This window comes from Thalassophryne amazonica, chromosome 1 (assembly GCF_902500255.1).
Source record: "Thalassophryne amazonica chromosome 1, fThaAma1.1, whole genome shotgun sequence".
In the NCBI taxonomy this organism is placed as follows: Eukaryota; Metazoa; Chordata; class Actinopteri; order Batrachoidiformes; family Batrachoididae; genus Thalassophryne; species Thalassophryne amazonica.
In genome coordinates this window covers 80,405,792-80,426,198 of record NC_047103.1, presented here as the reverse complement: position 1 = coordinate 80,426,198, position 20,407 = coordinate 80,405,792, and positions in this window count along the sequence as shown.

The following is a 20,407-nucleotide window of genomic DNA, read 5'->3' as shown; positions in this document are numbered from 1 at the left end:
TCCATATTTTACAGATCCAAGTACCTGCATATCAAGGATGTGCGAACAGGTGAAAGTAAACTAGAAAAATATCCTACAAACACTATTTGATAATTAATTATTCATTACTAATAACTTCAAAGCAAATAGGAAGAGGGTAGAATTGGGGTAAACCAGGGACCTAGCAAGGACCCCAGTTGATGAAAATGCAGCACACTCATTGGCTGAGCAAGATGTGGCAGTGATGATGTCATAGCAGATAAAGTTTCTGCTGTCTGTGCCATATGTGTATAAACTGTCCTTATTTGGTTCATTAATGTCCAGATGCAGTGGTGGGGAATATCACCCTTGCAACCTGCTTGTACCTACATCCGTGTCTGACTACCCGTGTGTAGACGAGGTGAGAAATGTAATACCTTTACCCCCAACTGTGTACAGATACACATTAACACACTTTTACTCACAGGATGATGATGTGTGTGCTGAGTATGCGCATAATAATGAAACTTAAATCAGGACATGACAGCAGAAGAAGTGCACAAATTGTTGTCCAAACTCCAAATCCTGCAGCATTAGTGGGTACAGTACACACATTCAACTGGTCACCAAGTGGTAAGATTCAGTGGTCTAAGATGAAGCCCAACCAGAAGAAGAACAAGTTGCAGTTCCTTGACTGGCTGCTTGAGGCTGGCTCCAAAGGTGAGCAGGTTCCCTTTCAAGTCCATGTTAAAATGTCCAACCTTACAGCAGAAATATGGGTCATTCCATGTCAATTCAACGAATATTTGAGGGGCTTCACGCACTTTGTCTCAGATTTTCTTTTAATTTTAATCAAATATTCCTGAACTATTCAGAACAACAAATCTGAAGTTTGAGGCCTGTAGACCAAGTAGTTTCTGAGATATGACCTCTTAAATCATTCTAAAGTCCGTTTTAAGTAGAAACAAGGCTGTTTTAAGCAGAAATGAGATGATACTTGGTGACGCTTTGAAATTATGATGTACAGTGAACGCATCAGCTAGCAGCTTGTGTAGCCATGGCACTCTGATCACTTCCTCTATCTTTTATGATGCAATAATGTTGAATTGATGTGGAAAGGATTGTTATACAAAAGCTTCAGATATCTGTTGTTGAGATAGATGATGACTGGAGTGCAGTTTGAGGCAAAAACGAGGTGTTAATCAGTGAACTGTGGCTAATGGCGCATCCGCAGTGAAGGCAGGGTGGACCCATTTTTAGGGGGAGACCGTTTGGTCGGTGACACTGGGTCTCTCTAGAAAACCAGTGGTTGACTTCACACAGTCTTTGTACAGTATATATACAGTCTATAATTACAACATACAATCCCACAAAAAGGACAAAAAATGGCATTATTTATGGTCTTCCCAATCTAGCAAAGACAATCTTTAACCTTTCACTCACTTATGCGCACTTTCTGCATCTGAGAACTGAGATGGGTCTGCAAGTTTTACACTGGATGCCTTTACTGACAACACTACATTACAAGGAGTTTGGGCACATATGGTCTTGAATGAAGAACCTTCTGCTACTGGAAACAAGTGCACCAAGTCCTTGTCCACCAAACGGCCACTCCCGCATGCATATTTAATGTCCATATGTCAATGTCAGCATAAATGGTCAGTTTGGTGATAGAATTTCAATTTAGTTTGTGTCCCGCAAGATGTTCATGGTGGTTTCCCAACAAAGTTGCACCACTAAATGGGAGCTTCACTTCAGAGCACAGTGTGTGGGCTTTTTTCAACCTTGGTGGAAAAGTGATGGACTGAACAAGTAAGGTGCATTATCTATATATATTTAATGTATCAATCATCAGTTTGGCAATAGAATTTCAACTTAGTTTGCACCTGGAGTGGTTTGAGGCAACATGCTATATACAACCCCAATTCCAATGAAGATGGGATGTTGTGTGAAATGTAAATAAAAACAGAATACAATGATTTGCAAATCCTATTCAACGTATATTCAATTGCATACACCACAAAGACAAGATATTTAATATTCAAACTAAAACTTTATTGTTTTTGTGCAAATATTTGCTCATTTTGAAATGGATGCCTGCAACACGTTTCAAAAAAGCTGGGAGGGTGGTATGTTTACCATTGTGTTACATCACCTTTCCTTCTAACAACACTCAATAAGCATTTGTGAACTGAGGACACTAATTGTGTGTCATGATTGGGTATAAAGAGAGCATCCCCAAAAGGCTCAGCCATTCACAAGCAAAGATGGGGCGAGGATCACCACTTTGTGAACAACTGTATGAACAAAAGTAGTCCAACAGTTTAAGAACAATGTTTCTCAATGTTCAATTGTAAGGAATTTAGGGATTCCATCATCTACAGTCCATAATATAATCAGAATATTCAGAGAATCTGGAGAACTTTGTACACGTAAGCGGCAAGGCCCAAAACCAACATTGAATGCCCGTGACCTTCGATCCCTCAGGTGGCACTGCATTAAAAACCGACATCATTGTGTAAAGGATCTTACCGCATGAGCTCAGGAACACTTCAGAAAACCATTGTCAGTTAACACAGTTCATCGCTACATCTACAAGTGCAAGTTAAAACTCCACCATGCAAAGCAAAAGCCATACATCAACAACATCCAGAAACGCCACCACCTTCTCTGGGCTGGTGCTCATTTGGAATGGACAGATGCAAAGTGGAAAAGTGTGCTGGGTTCTGAGGAGTCCACATTTCAAATTGTTTTTGGAAATCATGGACACTGTGTCCTCTGGACAAAAGAGGAAAAGACCATCCAGATTGTTTCCAGTGCAAAGTTCAAAAGCCAGCATCTGCGATGTATGGGGGTGTGTTAGTGCCCATGGCATGAGCAGCTTACACATCTGTGATGGCACCATCAATGCTGAAAGGTACATCCAGGTTTTGGAGCAACACATGCTGCCATCAAAGCAACATCTTTTTCAGGGACGTCCCTGCTTATTTCAGCAAGACAATGCCAAGCCACATTCTGCCTGTGTTATAATGTCATTTTGGACTCATCATAAGGTTAGGATATCGTGCCCTCGAAAAGTATTGGAACACTTGGAATTTCACACATTTTAATTTGTTTATGCCATTTTAAATACAAAAAATATACAGAGCGGAGGACGATTCTCGTTTCTTGCCTGCAACAAGACAAGAGTTCCAGTTAGTGACTTTAATCCCCACAAAAGTGATTCATGATTGACATATTTTAATGGCTTTGAGAGGGGTTAAGAAGCAGACTTGCCGTTTTTGAAAAGGAGCAAAGAAAAGATCCAACAAAGCAGCGTGATGGAGCACAGCTTCATTGGTTCAAGCTTCAAAGCAGATCCGGTTCTCGATACCCAACTCTACTCACAAAGCAGGTCTCCATGGTTTGCGCCTTTCAAGGATTGAAAGGTTCAATTCAAAGCGAGAATGGTGGCACCACCAGTACCAAAACATGTTGCGCCTATAGCAACACTAATTTGTGGAGTTTTATTTCACACGGTTCACGCCTTTCAAAGATCGCTTTGTCTACCATCAGTTTGTGGCTTTTTACGACAATGTTGTTTGGTTTGTGGCTTTCCCCCACTCGGCGGATTTTTTTCTGCCATTTCCAGATTTGTGTCATTTCCGGTTTGTGCCTTAGTCTACGATAAGAGCAAGCTTTGCACCACTACGCAGCGTTTTGCTCATATAAATACTTGAAGAATGCCAAAATGCCACTTTTTTCAACATTTGTGATGAACATTTTCTAGCACACTGTATTGAATTAAATCATCCTGAAGAAAAGCAGTCTGAAAATGTCCTGAATTAGTTTTACAATTTCTTCATAAAATGTACATGATTATAGGAGCATTGATGGATAAACAAAGCATGATTGTGGATCTGGACCAGCTCAGTTTCGAGCTTTTTGTTTTTTTCGTCATGCCCCATCACGAAAAGCGACCACTTTTTGTGACAGTTTTTTTTTTATTTTGCTATTTACATTATCTTTATTACAGATAACCAATATCTTTTAGCATTGATTCGGACAAGGGCACATCAGATTACACTTCGGCTTCTGATAAACCAGTTTCACTTTAAGCGCCACAGGGGCTGCTGGGTAAATTCAAGGATCACAAACACATAAAGAATGCACAAAAAATTAATGAATAAAAAATAAAACCCCAAACATTGTCATCATCTTTCAAAAGCAGTAAAACACAGTACTAGAAGTCACAGTTTATCTCCGTATTATATACCATCATTTACAAACTAAAAAGCTGCTGCTTTTTTCCCCACACGCTTTGAACCCTGCAGCGTAAACAACGGAAATATGTCTATTAATGCATTGATTGGCAGAATAAAACATAGTGGGATTCATCTGAAGAAATATTCCACATAAAGCCTTTTTTTTTAAGTCCTTTTTTTTATCCAAAACAGTGTGTAAACAGTGCAGAAAAGTCCCTCCCTCTGTACACACAGCTACGCCGTGAGAGCTCCTCTCCCCCACCGAGTCTTGGCGATTAAATTATATCGTCAGCCACAAAGAAATAAAATAAAATAATCATAAAATTAGTCTTTGTTTATGTGTCCAACAGATGGTAACACTCACTATAACATCCAAAGTGAACCTGAACTACACTACCCACAATGCTCCCTGCGTCGACCAGCCAATCACGTTTTGCACTTAATGATGACGTCATCAGCAAGCGACAGGCAGCCATTCTGCCACAAACACACACAACCTGGTCTCACGGCAAGTTGTGATTCAGCAGCACGAAATAAACATTAATCTATTGGTTCGTGATATTGTGCCGAAAAGCGCCTCATTATCATCACGGCAGCACAAATTCATTCTCATCCATTCCGTGATGGCTGCCCGAAATTAAAAGTGAAGCGGGAGGGTTGGGTGGTTATGGTTAGGGTGGGGGGGAAGAGTAAGATTAGGTTATGGTTAAGGTTAGGGTTGGGGCTGGGAGTAGGGTTAGGAATAGTGAGTTAAAAAAAAGCCCTGTCACGAAAATTTGACTCATTTAGTCACAGAAGCACGAAAAAAAAAAAAACGTGAGACTGGGCTGACACACAACAGACGGACTAAAATGTTTGATTTTAGGGTTTACAAATGTTTTTGACCAACTTTCCTCAGTTTACCAGCAAAAAAAATGTTATCGGACCAGGGGAGGTGATGGTCTAGTGCAGGGCTGCCCAGACTTTTTGCCTCCAAGGGCCAAAATGAAAATGTGACAATGGGCCGCGGGCCAAATATAGCAGTTTTACTCATGATGCAGAAATAAATGTAACAACGTTGCTTTAATTAACATAAAGGAATGAATTTTAATTTAAGTTTATCAAAATGCAACAAAATACTGCAAACTCAATCTCAAACTGCAAACTCAAACTCCACTAAACAGCAAACCACTGGAGTTTGAGTTTAGTGGAGTTTACATCAATGTGTCTCACTAGTGACTAGTGAGACACATGAAGCTGATCTTTGCACATTATTAGCCTCTCATTGTTTGGTTGGAGCTGGCTAACTGCCAAGGTAAGTATGTCATCCAGGTGTGAGTCAGTCAGGGTACCTCTGATCCTGGACTTGTTTAGGTTCATCACACTAAAAGTCTGTTCACAAATGTAAGTGCTGCCAAACGGTGAAAGCATCACCTGTGCATGTTTCTTAATGTGTGGGTAGTTTTGTAGTGAGATCTGTGTGTAGAAATCCTTAAGACTCAGTGACATGAATTTAGTTTTTAGCTCAGTATCACACTGAAAGTCAATTAACTCCATCTGAAGGTGGTCTGGGACAGAGTCTGGGCTAACACTGAAGGGTTGTGAGAACAATTCCATATCTCCAGCACTTTTTCTGAAGTCCATAAACCGCACATCAAACTCCTTGTTCAGGTTGCTGACAAGTCCTGTATATTCACGCAGCTTCTCCTCAACCAGGTTTACTTCTCTCAGACTAGGGAAGTGAGTCACGTTTGCTGGAAACAAATAAACAGCCTAAGTTTTCACTACAATTATCAGCACAACTGCCACATAAGCTCACAACCTTAAATGCAACAGTGCATTTCAAGTAAAACAAGCATCTATACTAAGCATCTCCCACACCACGGAGAACTCAGATGTACAATGGCGCACAGACATGACCTGCACGTACTTACATCAAGTATAAATACAGACCATTATATACATGTATACAGCATACGATTTTTATGATCAGTCTTACCTGCTGACAGATGTCGTGAGAGTAGCCCCAGCTTCATTTGAAAGGCCTTGACGTTATCATAAAGCTCGCTGATAATCTGCTCCTTGCCTTGAAGCTGAACATTCAATGAGTTAATCAGGTCCATAATGTCCACCATGAAAGCCACATCACAAATCCAACTGTCTTCTATAAGAACTTGGATGTTACTGTCCTTGGTCATCAAAAAGTCTGCGATGAGATGGCACAGCGCAAAAAATCTTTTGAGCACTTTCCCTCTGCTAAGCCAGCGAACTTCTTGGTGGTACAACACATCTCTGTATTGAGCACCGACCGCGTCCAAAAGAGCTCTGAACTGGCGGTGTGAAAGAGCTTTTGAGTGTATGCAGTTTATGATTTTAATGACATCACGCACAACGTCTCCAAGCCCGATTGATTTGGCACACAGCTGTTCTTAGTGCAGGATACAGTGGTGTTGGGTCAGCTTACCTCCACATTCAGCAACCTTTTGAGACACCAGTGTGGCAAGACCTGCTTTTTTGCCAATCATTTAGTCGTCCTATGCAGCGTCTCTATTCCAGCCAGCTCTTGAAAGATTTCCATGCTGTCACTCACTCGTCAGATAAAAACTAAAAGCTGTGCTGAATCAGAAAGATCCATGCTCTTATCACATGCCAGTGAAAAAAACTGAAAATCCGCATGTTGTTGCTTTAAGTTGTTCCTTAATGTCCCGGCTCATGTCTTCAATACGGCGTTTCACTGTGTTGTGGGAGAGGCTGCTTTGAGAGAAGAGCCTTGCCTGGGATGGACACACAAGTAACGCCGCTGTGGACAGACAGTCTTTGACAAACTCGCCTGTTGAAAATGATCTTCCAGTCTTGGCAATAAGGGCTGAGATTTCATAGCTGGCCCGGGTCAGGCTGTCCTGGACAGAGGATGGCTGTGCTAAGGCATTTTGTTGTGAATGAAGTTTTGCTAATAAGTCACTAGCCTTCTTCTTACGTGCATCTCCTTGGTACGTTGAAAAAGCTTCATGTTTTGTCTCGTAATGGCGACATATGTTGTACTCCTTTTGTACAGCTACAGACTAATTACAAATGAGACAAACCGGCCTACAATTAATGTCTGTGAAAAAATATTATTCCTCCCACGTTTGTTTATAATGCCTCCGTATGCCACTTCCTTTGGTGCTCCATGTCCACTGGTTTAAGACCGCGAAATTGATGCTGCCAGCACAAAGGTTCATGGGAAATCTTCCCAAATGAGTAAAATATATATTTTGTAATATAAAATTTTTAAAAACATATTTCAAATAAAATTAAATCAATTTTATTTATATAGCGCCAAATCACAACAACAGTTGCCCCAAGGTGCTTTATATTGTAAGGCAAAAGCCATATAATAATTACAGAAAAACCCCAACGGTCAAAACGACCCCCTATGAGCAAGCACTTGGCGACAGTGGGAAGGAAAAACTCCCTTTTAACAGGAAGAAACCTCCAGCAGAACCAGGCTCAGGGAGGGGCAGTCTTCTGCTGGGACTGGTTGAGACTGAGGGGAGAGAATCAGGAAAAAGACATGCTGTGGAAGACAGCAGAGATCAATCACTAATGATTAAATGCAGAGTGGTGCATACAGAGCAAAAAGAGAAAGAAACACTCAGTGCATCATGGGAACCCCCCAGCAGTCTAAGTCTGGGTCACCTGATCCAGCCCTAACTATAAGCTTTAGCAAAAAGGAAAGTTTTAAGCCTAATCTTAAAAGTAGAGAGGGTGTCTGTCTCCCTGATCCGAATTGGGAGCTGGTTCCACAGGAGAGGAGCCTGAAAGCTGAAGGCTCTGCCTCCCATTCTACTCTTAAAAAACCTAGGAACTACAAGTAAGCCTGCAGTCTGAGAGTGAAGCGCTCTATTGGAGTGATATGATACTATGAGGTCCCTAAGATAAGATGGGACCTGATTATTCAAAACCTTATAAGTAAGAAGAAGAATTTTAAATTCTGTTCTAGAATTAACAGGAAGCCAATGAAGAGAGGCCAATATGGGTGAAATATGCTCTCTCCTTCTAGTCCCCGTCAGTACTCTAGCTGCAGCATTTTGAATTAACTGAAGGCTTTTCAGGGAACTTTTAGGACAACCTGATAATAATGAATTACAATAGTCCAGCCTAGAGGAAATAAATGCATGAATTAGTTTTTCAGCATCACTCTGAGACAAGACCTTTCTAATTTTAGAGATATTGTGCAAATGCAAAAAAGCAGTCCTACATATTTGCTTAATATGCGCATTGAAGGACATATCCTGATCAAAAATGACTCCAGATTTCTCACAGTATTACTAGAGGTCAGGGTAATGCCATCCAGAGTAAGGATCTGGTTAGACACCATGTTTCTAAGATTTGTGGGGCCAAGTACAATAACTTCAGTAGCAGGAAATTAGAAGTCATCCATGTCTTTATGTCTGTAAGACATTCCTGCAGTTTAACTAATTGGTGTGTGTCCTCTGGCTTCATGGATAGATAAAGCTGGGTATCATCTGCGTAACAATGAAAATTTAAACAATGCTTTCTAATAATACTGCCTAAGGGAAGCATGTATAAAGTGAATAAAATTGGTCCTAGCACAGAACCTTGTGGAACTCCATAATTAACCTTAGTCTGTGAAGAAGACTCCCCATTTACATGAACATTACAACACAATTGTAATCTATTAGATAAATGGGTGATTCTTAGACTACGGGCACTTATTATGTCCTTTGATCATATTGTATGAAAAACAGAAAAAAGGGGAAATTTCACACTTTTATAGTTATCTTTACAATGAAAGTGTGTTAAGAAATTTGTTCTAGTAGTCTGTGATGACTTTTTCACCTTTTTTCAGCATCATTATATGCAAATATTGCTGTTTTGTGCTTGTCCCACACCCAGACTTTTGATCTTCAATGATAAAAATGAATGGTAAAGAAAAGTTTTTTCTAATGTTTTAAAATATCTCTGAATAAAATATCAGTAAAATAATCAAAACATAATTGGGGTATTCAATGTCATACAACTTTTGTGATTTTTTTAAACAAAATGTAGTTGTCCCACACTCTTGCCGTAATTTCCACCACAACACTGTAATGTCCCTTTAAACAGTTTGTATGAAAGATTGTTGGGGTAGTTTCTATGGAGATAAACAGTGACATCAGAGCACATGTATATAGCACCAAATCACAACAAACAGTTGCCCCAAGGCGCTTTATATTGTAAGGCAATGGTGTGGTGGAAATTACATTTACAAGGCCAATAGTGCCCGTAGTTAAAGAATCACCCAAATATGATTCAAACCACCGCAGCGCAGTGCCTTTAATTACTATGGCATGCTCTAATCTCTGTAATAAATTTTTATGGTCAACAGTATCAAAAGCAGCACTGAGGTCTAACAGGACAAGCACGGAGATGAGTCCACTGTCTGAGGCCATAAGAAGATCATTTGTAACCTTCACTAATGCTGTTTCTGTACTATGATGAATGCTGAAACCTGACTGAAACTCTTCAAATAGACCATTCCTCTGCAAATGATCAGTTAGCTGTTTTACAACTACCCTTTCAAGAATTTTTGAGAGAAAAGGAAGTTTGGAGATTGGCCTATAATTAGCTAAGATAGCTGGGTCAAGTGATGGCTTTTTAAGTAATGGTTTAATTACCGCCACCTTAAAAGCCTGTGGTACATAGCCACCTAATAAAGATAGATTGATCATATTTAAGATCGAAGCATTAATTAATGGTAGGGCTTCCTTGAGCAGCCTGGTAGGAATGGGGTCTAATAGACATGTTGATGGGTTGGATGAAGTAACTAATGAAAATAACTCAGACAGAACAATCAGAGAGAAAGAGTCTAACCAAATACCGGCATCACTGAAAGCAGCCAAAGATAACGATATGTCTTTGGGATGGTTATGAGTAATTTTTCTCTAATAGTTAAAATTTTATTAGCAAAGAAAGTCATGAAGTCATTACTAGTTAAAGTTAAAGGAATACTCGGCTCAACAGAACTCTGACTCTTTGTCATCCTGGCTACAGTGCTGAAAAGAAACCTGGGGTTGTTCTTATTTTCTTCAATTAGTGATGAGTAGTAAGATGTCCTAGCTTTACGGAAGGCTTTTTTTATAGAGCAACAGACTCTTTTTCCAGGCTAAGTGAAGAGCTTCTAAATTAGTGAGACGCCATTTCCTCTCCAACTTACTGGTTATCTGCTTTAAGCTGCGAGTTTGTGAGTTATACCTCGGAGTCAGGCACTTCTGATTTAAGGCTCTCTTTTTCAGAGGAGCTACCTCATCCAAAGTTGTGCTCAATGAGGATGTAAAACTATTGACGAGATAATCTATCTCACTCACAGAGTTTAGGTAGCTACTCTGCACTGTGTTGGTATATGGCATTGGAGAACATAAAGAAGGAATCATATCCTTAAACCTAGTTACAGCGCTTTCCGAAAGACTTCTACTGTAATGAAACTTATTCCCCGCTGCTGGGTAGTCCATTAAAGTAAATGTAAATGTTATTAAGAAATGATCAGACAGAAGGGGGTTTTCAGGGAATACTGTTAAGTCTTCAATTTCCACACCATAAGTCAAAACAAGATCTAAAGTATGATTAAAGTGGTGGGTGGACTCATTTACATTTTGAGCAAAGCCAATTAAGTCTAATAATAGATTAAATGCAGTGTTGAGGCTGTCATTCTCAGCATCTATGTGGATGTTAAAATCGCCCACTATAATTATCTTATCTGAGCTAAGCACTAAGTCAGACAAAAGGTCTGAAAATTCACAGAGAAACTCACAGTAACGACCAGGTGGACGATAGATAACAACAAATAAAACTGGTTTTTGGGACTTCCAATTTGGATGGGCAAGACTAAGAGTCAAGCTTTCAAATGAATTAAAGCTCTGTCTGGGTTTTTGATTAATTAATAAGCTGGAGTGGAAGATTGCTGCTAATCCTCCCCCTCGGCCTGTGCTATGAGCATTCTGACAGTTAGTGTGACTCGGGGGTGTTGACTCATATTTGAAAATAGAAATAGAACACACAACAGTGTGACATACCCACTGTGTTAAAATAATGTATTTTAAAGACCTTCCAGTTTGGTATGAACAGCGCACCATGACTGAGAAGAAACTGTCCATGCAACCCTATATAAAGCATTCACTTTGTACATTCACTCTTTTTGACACAGGTTGGCTTAGCAGCTGAGCAAGAGTTATGTCAGCACTTGTGCAAAGAATTATCAGCTGAGGCCTGGTAGGCCAATCAAAACATCCCTGTGGGCCAAAGTTGGCCCGTGGGCCCTATTTTGGGCGCCCCTGGTCTAGTGGTTAGGCATTGGGCTTGAGACCAGAGGATCCTCGATTCAAATCTCAGCCTGACCAGAAAATTACTAAGGGCCCTTGTGCAAGGTCCTTAATCCCCTAGTTGCTCTCGGTTTGTTGTGGGCGCCTTGTATGGCAGCATCCTGAGATTGGGGTGAATATGAGGCATTGATGTGTAAAGCACTTTGAGCATCTGATGCAGATGGAAAAAGCGCTATATAAATGCAGTCCATTTACTGAAAGTTATCGGAAGATAATTCGTCCGATGATGGTTTTAAAACTTATCTGAAAAGCTAATCCACTAGCAAAAACATTAGCTGCGATAATTATCGGTTATCGAATTAGCTGAACTGTGCTCACCGCTGCCCCTAACCCTAACCATAAGCCCCCCAGTCCCCCATCACCCCACATTTCGTGCCCCCGTCACAAAATATATTTGTGCCCCCATTACAAAAAGCGACCCATTTTCATGGTGCAGTCACGAACCCATAGATTAATGTACTCTTTGTAATGCTGCCATGAGCTGGAGTGAGATCTGGACACACGTCACAAATCAGCTTTCACTTAGTCCAAGATCCATGGCACCATGCTTGCCTCTACTGGTGGTTGGCTCTCACTGCGGTATTGTATCACTTCCTGTTCCGGAGCACAGCGGTGTTTTGCTGTATGTGTTAGCTGTTTAATCTGCGCAGTTAGATTAATCTAGTTAACTAGATAACGATTTGTTTCACAGTGTAATCTTCACGTGCCTTAACTAAAGCACTCCCTCTGCTGAATCACCTCTAAATTATTTACATATTATTCACTTTGTGTGTTTTTAGGAATCCGCTAGCTTAGCGCAGCTACTAGCTCTTAGCCGGTTTAGCATGGTGGCTTCTCCTGTCTCTCCCGCACTTTTCTGCTCTGGGTGTGAAATGTTTAGTTATTCCTCAGCCTCCTTTAGCAGTAATGGTACTTGTAATAAGTGTAGCTTATTCGTAGCTTTGGAGGCCAGGCTGGGTGAATTGGAGACTTGGCTCCGCACCGTGGAAAATTCTACAGCTAGCCAGGCCCCTGTAGTCGGTGCGGACCAAGGTAGCTTAGTCGCCGTTAGTTTCCCTCTGGCAGATCCTGAGCAGCCGGGAAAGCAGGCTGACTGGGTGACTGTGAGGAGGAAGCGTAGTTCTAAACAGAAGCCCCGTGTACACCGCCAACCCGTTCACATTTCTAACCGTTTTTCCCCACTCGACGACACACCCGCCGAGGATCAAACTCTGGTTATTGGCGACTCTGTTTTGAGAAATGTGAAGTTAGCGACACCAGCAACCATAGTCAATTGTCTTCCGGGGGCCAGAGCAGGCGACATTGAAGGAAATTTGAAACTGCTGGCTAAGGCTAAGCGTAAATTTGGTAAGATTGTAATTCATGTCAGCAGTAATGACACCCGGTTACGCCAATCGGAGGTCACTAAAATTAACATTGAATCGGTGTGTAACTTTGCAAAAACAATGTCGGACTCTGTAGTTTTCTCTGGGCCCCTCCCCAATCGGACTGGGAGTGACATGTTTAGCCGCATGTTCTCCTTGAATTGCTGGCTGTCTGAGTGGTGTCCAAAAAATGAGGTGGGCTTCATAGATAATTGGCAAAGCTTCTGGGGAAAACCTGGTCTTGTTAGGAGAGACGGCATCCATCCCACTTTGGATGGAGCAGCTCTCATTTCTAGAAATCTGGCCAATTTTCTTAAATCCTCCAAACCGTGACTATCCAGGGTTGGGACCAGGAAGCAGAGTTGTAGTCTTACACACCTCTCTGCAGCTTCTCTCCCCCTGCCATCCCCTCATTACCCCATCCACGTAGAGACGGTGCCTGCTCCCAGACCACCAATAACCAGCAAAAATCTATTTAAGCATAAAAATTCAAAAAGAAAAAATAATATAGCACCTTCAACTGCACCACAGACTAAAACAGTTAAATGTGGTCTATTAAACATTAGGTCTTTCTCTTCTAAGTCCCTGTTAGTAAATGATATAATAATTGATCAACATATTGATTTATTCTGCCTTACAGAAACCTGGTTACAGCAGGATGAATATGTTAGTTTAAATGAGTCAACTCCCCTGAGTCACACTAACTGCCAGAATGCTCGTAGCATGGGCCGAGGTGGAGGATTAGCAGCAATCTTCCATTCCAGCTTATTAATTAATCAAAAACCCAGACAGAGCTTTAATTCATTTGAAAGCTTGACTCTTAGTCTTGTCCATCCAAATTGGAAGTCCCAAAAACCAGTTTTATTTGTTATTATCTATCGTCCACCTGGTCGTTACTGTGAGTTTCTCTGTGAATTTTCAGACCTTTTGTCTGACTTAGTGCTTAGCTCAGATAAGATAATTATAGTGGGCGATTTTAACATCCACACAGATGCTGAGAATGACAGCCTCAACACTGCATTTAATCTATTATTGGCTTTGCTCAAAATGTAAATGAGTCCACCCACCACTTTAATCATATCTTAGATCTTGTTCTGACTTATGGTATGGAAATTGAAGACTTAACAGTATTCCCTGAAAACTCCCTTCTGTCTGATCATTTCTTAATAACATTTACATTTACTCTGATGGACTACCCAGCAGTGGGGAATAAGTTTCATTACACTAGAAGTCTTTCAGAAAGCGCTGTAACTAGGTTTAAGGATATGATTCCTTCTTTATGTTCTCTAATGCCATATACCAACACAGTGCAGAGTAGCTACCTAAACTCTGTAAGTGAGATAGAGTATCTCGTCAATAGTTTTACATCCTCATTGAAGACAACTTTGGATGCTGTAGCTCCTCTGAAAAAGAGAGCTTTAAATCAGAAGTGCCTGACTCTGTGGTATAACTCACAAACTCGCAGCTTAAAGCAGATAACCCGTAAGTTGGAGAGGAAATGGCATCTCACTAATTTAGAAGATCTTCACTTAGCCTGGAAAAAGAGTCTATTGCTCTATAAAAAAAAGCCCTCCGTAAAGCTAGGACATCTTACTACTCATCACTAATTGAAGAAAATAAGAACAACCCCAGGTTTCTTTTCAGCACTGTAGCCAGGCTGACAAAGAGTCAGAGCTCTATTGAGCCGAGTATTCCTTTAACTTTAACGAGTAATGACTTCATGACTTTCTTTGCTAATAAAATTTTAACTATTAGAGAAAAAATTACTCATAACCATCCCAAAGACGTATCGTTATCTTTGGCTGCTTTCAGTGATGCCGGTATTTGGTTAGACTCTTTCTCTCTGATTGTTCTGTCTGAGTTATTTTCATTAGTTACTTCATCCAAACCATCAACATGTCTATTAGACCCCATTCCTACCAGGCTGCTCAAGGAAGCCCTACCATTATTTAATGCTTCGATCTTAAATATGATCAATCTATCTTTATTAGTTGGCTATGTACCACAGGCTTTTAAGGTGGCAGTAATTAAACCATTACTTAAAAAGCCATCACTTGACCCAGCTATCTTAGCTAATTATAGGCCAATCTCCAACCTTCCTTTTCTCTCAAAAATTCTTGAAAGGGTAGTTGTAAAACAGCTAACTGATCAACTGCAGAGGAATGGTCTATTTGAAGAGTTTCAGTCAGGTTTTAGAATTCATCATAGTACAGAAACAGCATTAGTGAAGGTTACAAATGATCTTCTTATGGCCTCAGACAGTGGACTCATCTCTGTGCTTGTTCTGTTAGACCTCAGTGCTGCTTTTGATACTGTTGACCATAAAATTTTATTACAGAGATTAGAGCATGCCATAGGTATTAACGGCACTGCGCTGCGGTGGTTTGAATCATATTTATCTAATAGATTACAATTTGTTCCTGTAAATGGGGAATCTTCTTCACAGACTAAGGTTAATTATGGAGTTCCACAAGGTTCTGTGCTAGGACCAATTTTATTCACTTTATACATGCTTCCCTTAGGCAGTATTATTAGACGGCATTGCTTAAATTTTCATTGTTACGCAGATGATACCCAGCTTTATCTATCCATGAAGCCAGAGGACACACACCAATTAGCTAAACTGCAGGATTGTCTTACAGACATAAAGACATGGATGACCTCTAATTTCCTGCTTTTAAACTCAGATAAAACTGAAGTTATTGTACTTGGCCCCACAAATCTTAGAAACATGGTGTCTAACCAGATCCTTACTCTGGATGGCATTACCCTGACCTCTAGTAATACTGTGAGAAATCTTGGAGTCATTTTTGATCAGGATATGTCATTCAAAGCGCATATTAAACAAATTTGTAGGACTGCTTTTTTGCATTTACGCAATATCTCTAAAATTAGAAAGGTCTTGTTTCAGAGTGATGCTGAAAAACTAATTCATGCATTTATTTCCTCTAGGCTGGACTATTGTAATTCATTATTATCAGGTTGTCCTAAAAGTTCCCTGAAAAGCCTTCAGTTAATTCAAAATGCTGCAGCTAGAGTACTAACGGGGACTAGAAGGAGAGAGCATATCTCACCCATATTGGCCTCTCTTCATTGGCTTCCTGTTAATTCTAGAATAGAATTTAAAATTCTTCTTCTTACTTATAAGGTTTTGAATAATCAGGTCCCATCTTATCTTAGGGACCTCATAGTACCATATCACCCCAATAGAGCACTTCGCTCTCAGACTGCAGGCTTACTTGTAGTTCCTAGGGTTTGTAAGAGTAGAATGGGAGGCAGAGCCTTCAGCTTTCAGGCTCCTCTCCTCTGGAACCAGCTCCCAATTCAGATCAGGGAGACAGACACCCTCTCTACTTTTAAGATTAGGCTTAAAACTCCTTTTTGCTAAAGCTTATAGTTAGGGCTGGATCAGGTGACCCTGAACCATCCCTTAGTTATGCTGCTATAGACTTAGACTGCCGGGGGGTTCCCATGATGCACTGAGTGTTTCTTTCTCTTTTTGCTCTGTATGCACCACTCTGCATTTAATCATTAGTGATTGATCTCTGCTCTCTTCAACAGCATGTCTTTTTCGTGGTTCTCTCCTTCAGCCCCAACCAGTCCCAGCAGAAGACTGCCCCTCCCTGAGTCTGGTTCTGCTGGAGGTTTCTTCCTGTTAAAAGGGAGTTTTTCCTTCCCACTGTCGCCAAGTGCTTGCTCACAGGGGGTCGTTTTGACCGTTGGAGTTTTTACGTAATTATTGTATGGCCTTGCCTTACAATATAAAGCGCCTTGGGGCAACTGTTTGTTGTGATTTGGCGCTATATACGATACGATACGATACGATACACTTTATTGTCCCCTCAGGGAAATTTGTCTTGGACTCATGCTAGGTGCCTTACAAGAAAAGAGAAAACAAACAATACAGATAAAAACACAACCACATCCATAACAAATTAACATGACAGGAGTCAGGAGAAACACCATAAATATTGCATAATTCCAATTTTAAACATTATTGTTTAACAATTTAATAGACATGGGGACGAATGAATTTTTAAATCTATTCAGTCTACTCCGAGGAACTCTGTACCTTCTCCCAGAAGGAAGGAGAGTGTACTCTGCATGAAGAACATGAACTGAATCCATCAGTATCCTCTGAGCTGCTGCAATAAATAAAATTGATTGAATTGATTGACCATAAAGTGCTTTTGAAAGTCATAACTTGTTGAGATATCCTTCAATGTATTCAGTGTCACAAAGTATTTAACAGAAGCAGTTGTTGGCCACATGGACAAAGCAGAAGCCAACCATGAAATCCTAATTATAGATGTTGTCGCACAAGTAGCCATTCAGAGGCACAATATTATTTATAATTATTTATTTGATGCTGAGAACACAAAACTGTGAATTCAGCAAGATTATGAGATCAAAAACTGCACACATTTGCATTTGTTGTACTACTTACCAGAGTACTTCAAACAATGAATTACCATTTCAAAGCTGCACTAGTGTCTGTAATTCAGTGTACACACATGAAAACAAAATGAAAAAGTGACTGCATATTTTTTAAATATATATTTCATTCATTATTCCTACAAGAGGGCAAAGAGTTAAAATGCTTTGTTCTGTTTGCTCTGAACTTCTGACTCTCTCATCATGACTATAACAAAGTAATGAAGATAAATAACAGCCTGCGCGAGATGATACCTCCTGCAGGACAGATGCCTCAAAGATATTTTTTGAAGAATCAAAGGCCCTTCTGTAAATAGAGAAACTCCTGCCAATTTCTCATGGTTTTTTGTTTGTTTGTTTTTCCTGTATGTCGCCAATCAAACAGTCCTCAGAACCTGTGTTTTCAGTCCGCTCCTTTGACAAGCTACTTGAAAAGTAAAAGTCCTGAATGATCCTTGCAGTGTGTCAGTGTGGAATCAGAAGCGTTACGTCAGGGCAACACACCAGACGATGACTGCACAAACTCACAGTGTTCTTCCCAAGTCAGCAGTCTGTGCAGCCTGTTTCACACGGTCACTTTTATGACCATATGTACTGTGATTTACACATTAATTACCCTGTTACCTTCTGCTCACTGTGTAGTGTTTCAACCATTAAATTGCATTACCTTTTTACATCATCTATGATCTTCTGGTTACTGGCCAGAAGAAGCGGCTTAATCTGAGATTTTTGTGCCTGGTACAATAACATTAATTAGCCCATTAGCTTCTGCTCACTAATGTGGTATTGGGTAAGTAAATACTACACCAATTAAATTCATCTTGGTTTTTGCTGCATGAAGCAGTATCACCACTTTTCAAAAATAAATGCTACTTCAGGTTTTTCCTCTTCGTGATGCATTTTTGGATATATGTGACTAATACTTCTGTGTGATTTATAGTCAAGGAGAACTGGTAATTTGTCCTGACCACCCTGCTGCAAGGATCTGAGACCTGGATCAATTACTACCGCTACCTGAAGACCCTCAGGTGATTCCACCAATGCTGGACTGCGGACTTCCCAAGAAAATCTTCCACTCCATGCTGAGTGAAAGAAAACAGTCCAAAGGTGGGCCCAAGAAACACTAAAGGACCTCCTAAAGCACAACCTCAAGAACTGCTCCATTGACTGGAACACCTGGGAAGAACAAGCGAGGGGCCAAGCCAGCTGGCAAGCAATGATCTACATGGGAGTGGAAGTCTTCAAAAAATGCGGACACTTCAAGTCATCTCTGCATCCACTATCTGGTCTTCAAATCTATCACTTAACCCAAATACTGGCCTCCTCACACTAGCTGTGTGTACATATGAGGTTTTCAAGTTTTGCTGTTAACACACAGTATAATGTTTTGAATGGTTGTGCAGCTTCTTGCTACGTTGACCTTATGTACCTTCCTGTGATCTGCAATCACAAGATGAGTCAAAGTGTGACAAAGAGGTCAGTGGGCTGTTGGAATTGTTGTTGTGCTACTATTTATGGATTAGAAAATCTCATTCTTTTGAACTATGTCCAGACTGAAACTCTGTGATTGTTTTAATACATGGAGTATTTTGTGATGATAATCATAAGGATGAACAGGTCAGGTCTGGCAGCATGTGATGGTGCCACACACAACAGAATTACCCAAGCAGACAATTGGTCCAACTCCAACATGGTGATCTCTCTGTCACAGAGGTGATCCATGGGTGTCCCCTTGTTATATTTCAGTGATTGGGTCCTCAACAGTAAGGCACCTGCATGCTTGATCATTTGCCGTGACTGGTGTTCCTTATGATGTAAGTAGTATGTGTCATTTGAGTCTCTAAGTTACTGCTCATTTACCATAAAGCCATTCCAGTGGTATGCATGCAAGGATCCTCCAGAGAGATATAGTACAAAAGATATCCAGTAACCCCCTTAGGTCATTGGTTAGTGCCCAAGTCACAACCACACATTAAGAATTGAAACACTAGAGACCAAAAGATTTGGACCTTCTCCTGCCACGTAGTCATTGCCATGGTGTGCAGTGACCTCTCTTGCCCTTTGTTGGCGAGTCTTGATCTCAAAGACCAACAATGACACTAATGTCAGTGTTATGCAAATACAAAAAAGAGCATGTTTCACAATGCTGATGAACCTAAAAGTAGGATTTCACTCAGAATCACAGAAAAATGTTATGGGTTCTTTGTCCCTTGCCCCACACATCCACTATGTGTCAAAACAGCATTTTATTTTTTTTTTTGTCTGATGCACAAACCATTCAAGTCTGACTTAGCACTTGTACAGAGACATTCCTTCATAATAAAGTGCAAAGCGGTGGTCCCATCTAAGCTGTCACTGGCCGTGTAGTCTACACTACAAGGAGCATCTAGTTATCTCAGTGTGACTCTGTCCTAACAAAGATGAGTATTTAAAATGACAACTGGAGAACTGCTCTCCACCTGCCAAGGATGACATCATGAGGTGGCTGAACGGAATGGTTGTGTGTAACTAGTTTCTTTTGTCTCATTGCTCTTTTGGTGAACATTTCACTCTTCCTGGTAAGGTGTTGCTGTTTGTTCGTAGCTGTGTATGAGCTGCTTTTTTTTTTTTTTTTTTTTAATCGTAGCATCCAGCAGATTTCATGCCAAGCAGTGTTCCAGCCTGCATGTCTGACAGGGTTTATGTCTCTGCAAGAACAAACAGCAGCAGCTTTTACTGCAACTCACTGAGAAGTTGAGGCTTCAGAAGAGACAGAGCGTGAAGTTTAATGGAACCATTTTTCTGTTTAATGAAGTTGTATCATATTCACAAAACTCATTTACTTTGTTGTAGTTTTCACAGTGACCTCAAAGCCCAATGCTGCGAAAATAAAATGTTCAAGTAAAAACATCAAGCCCTGGATTTCACGAGGCGCCGGCTCACGGCACATGTGGAGGCTTGTTTGTCTGCATGGGTTGTCCTGGTTTACGGCGGAGTCCTCTCCTCCCACAGCTCCTGCTCCCACGCACTGTGTGATGCTCTGTGGGTGGCATGATGGGAAAAGGCCTGAGGTTAAACTGGCACAGAA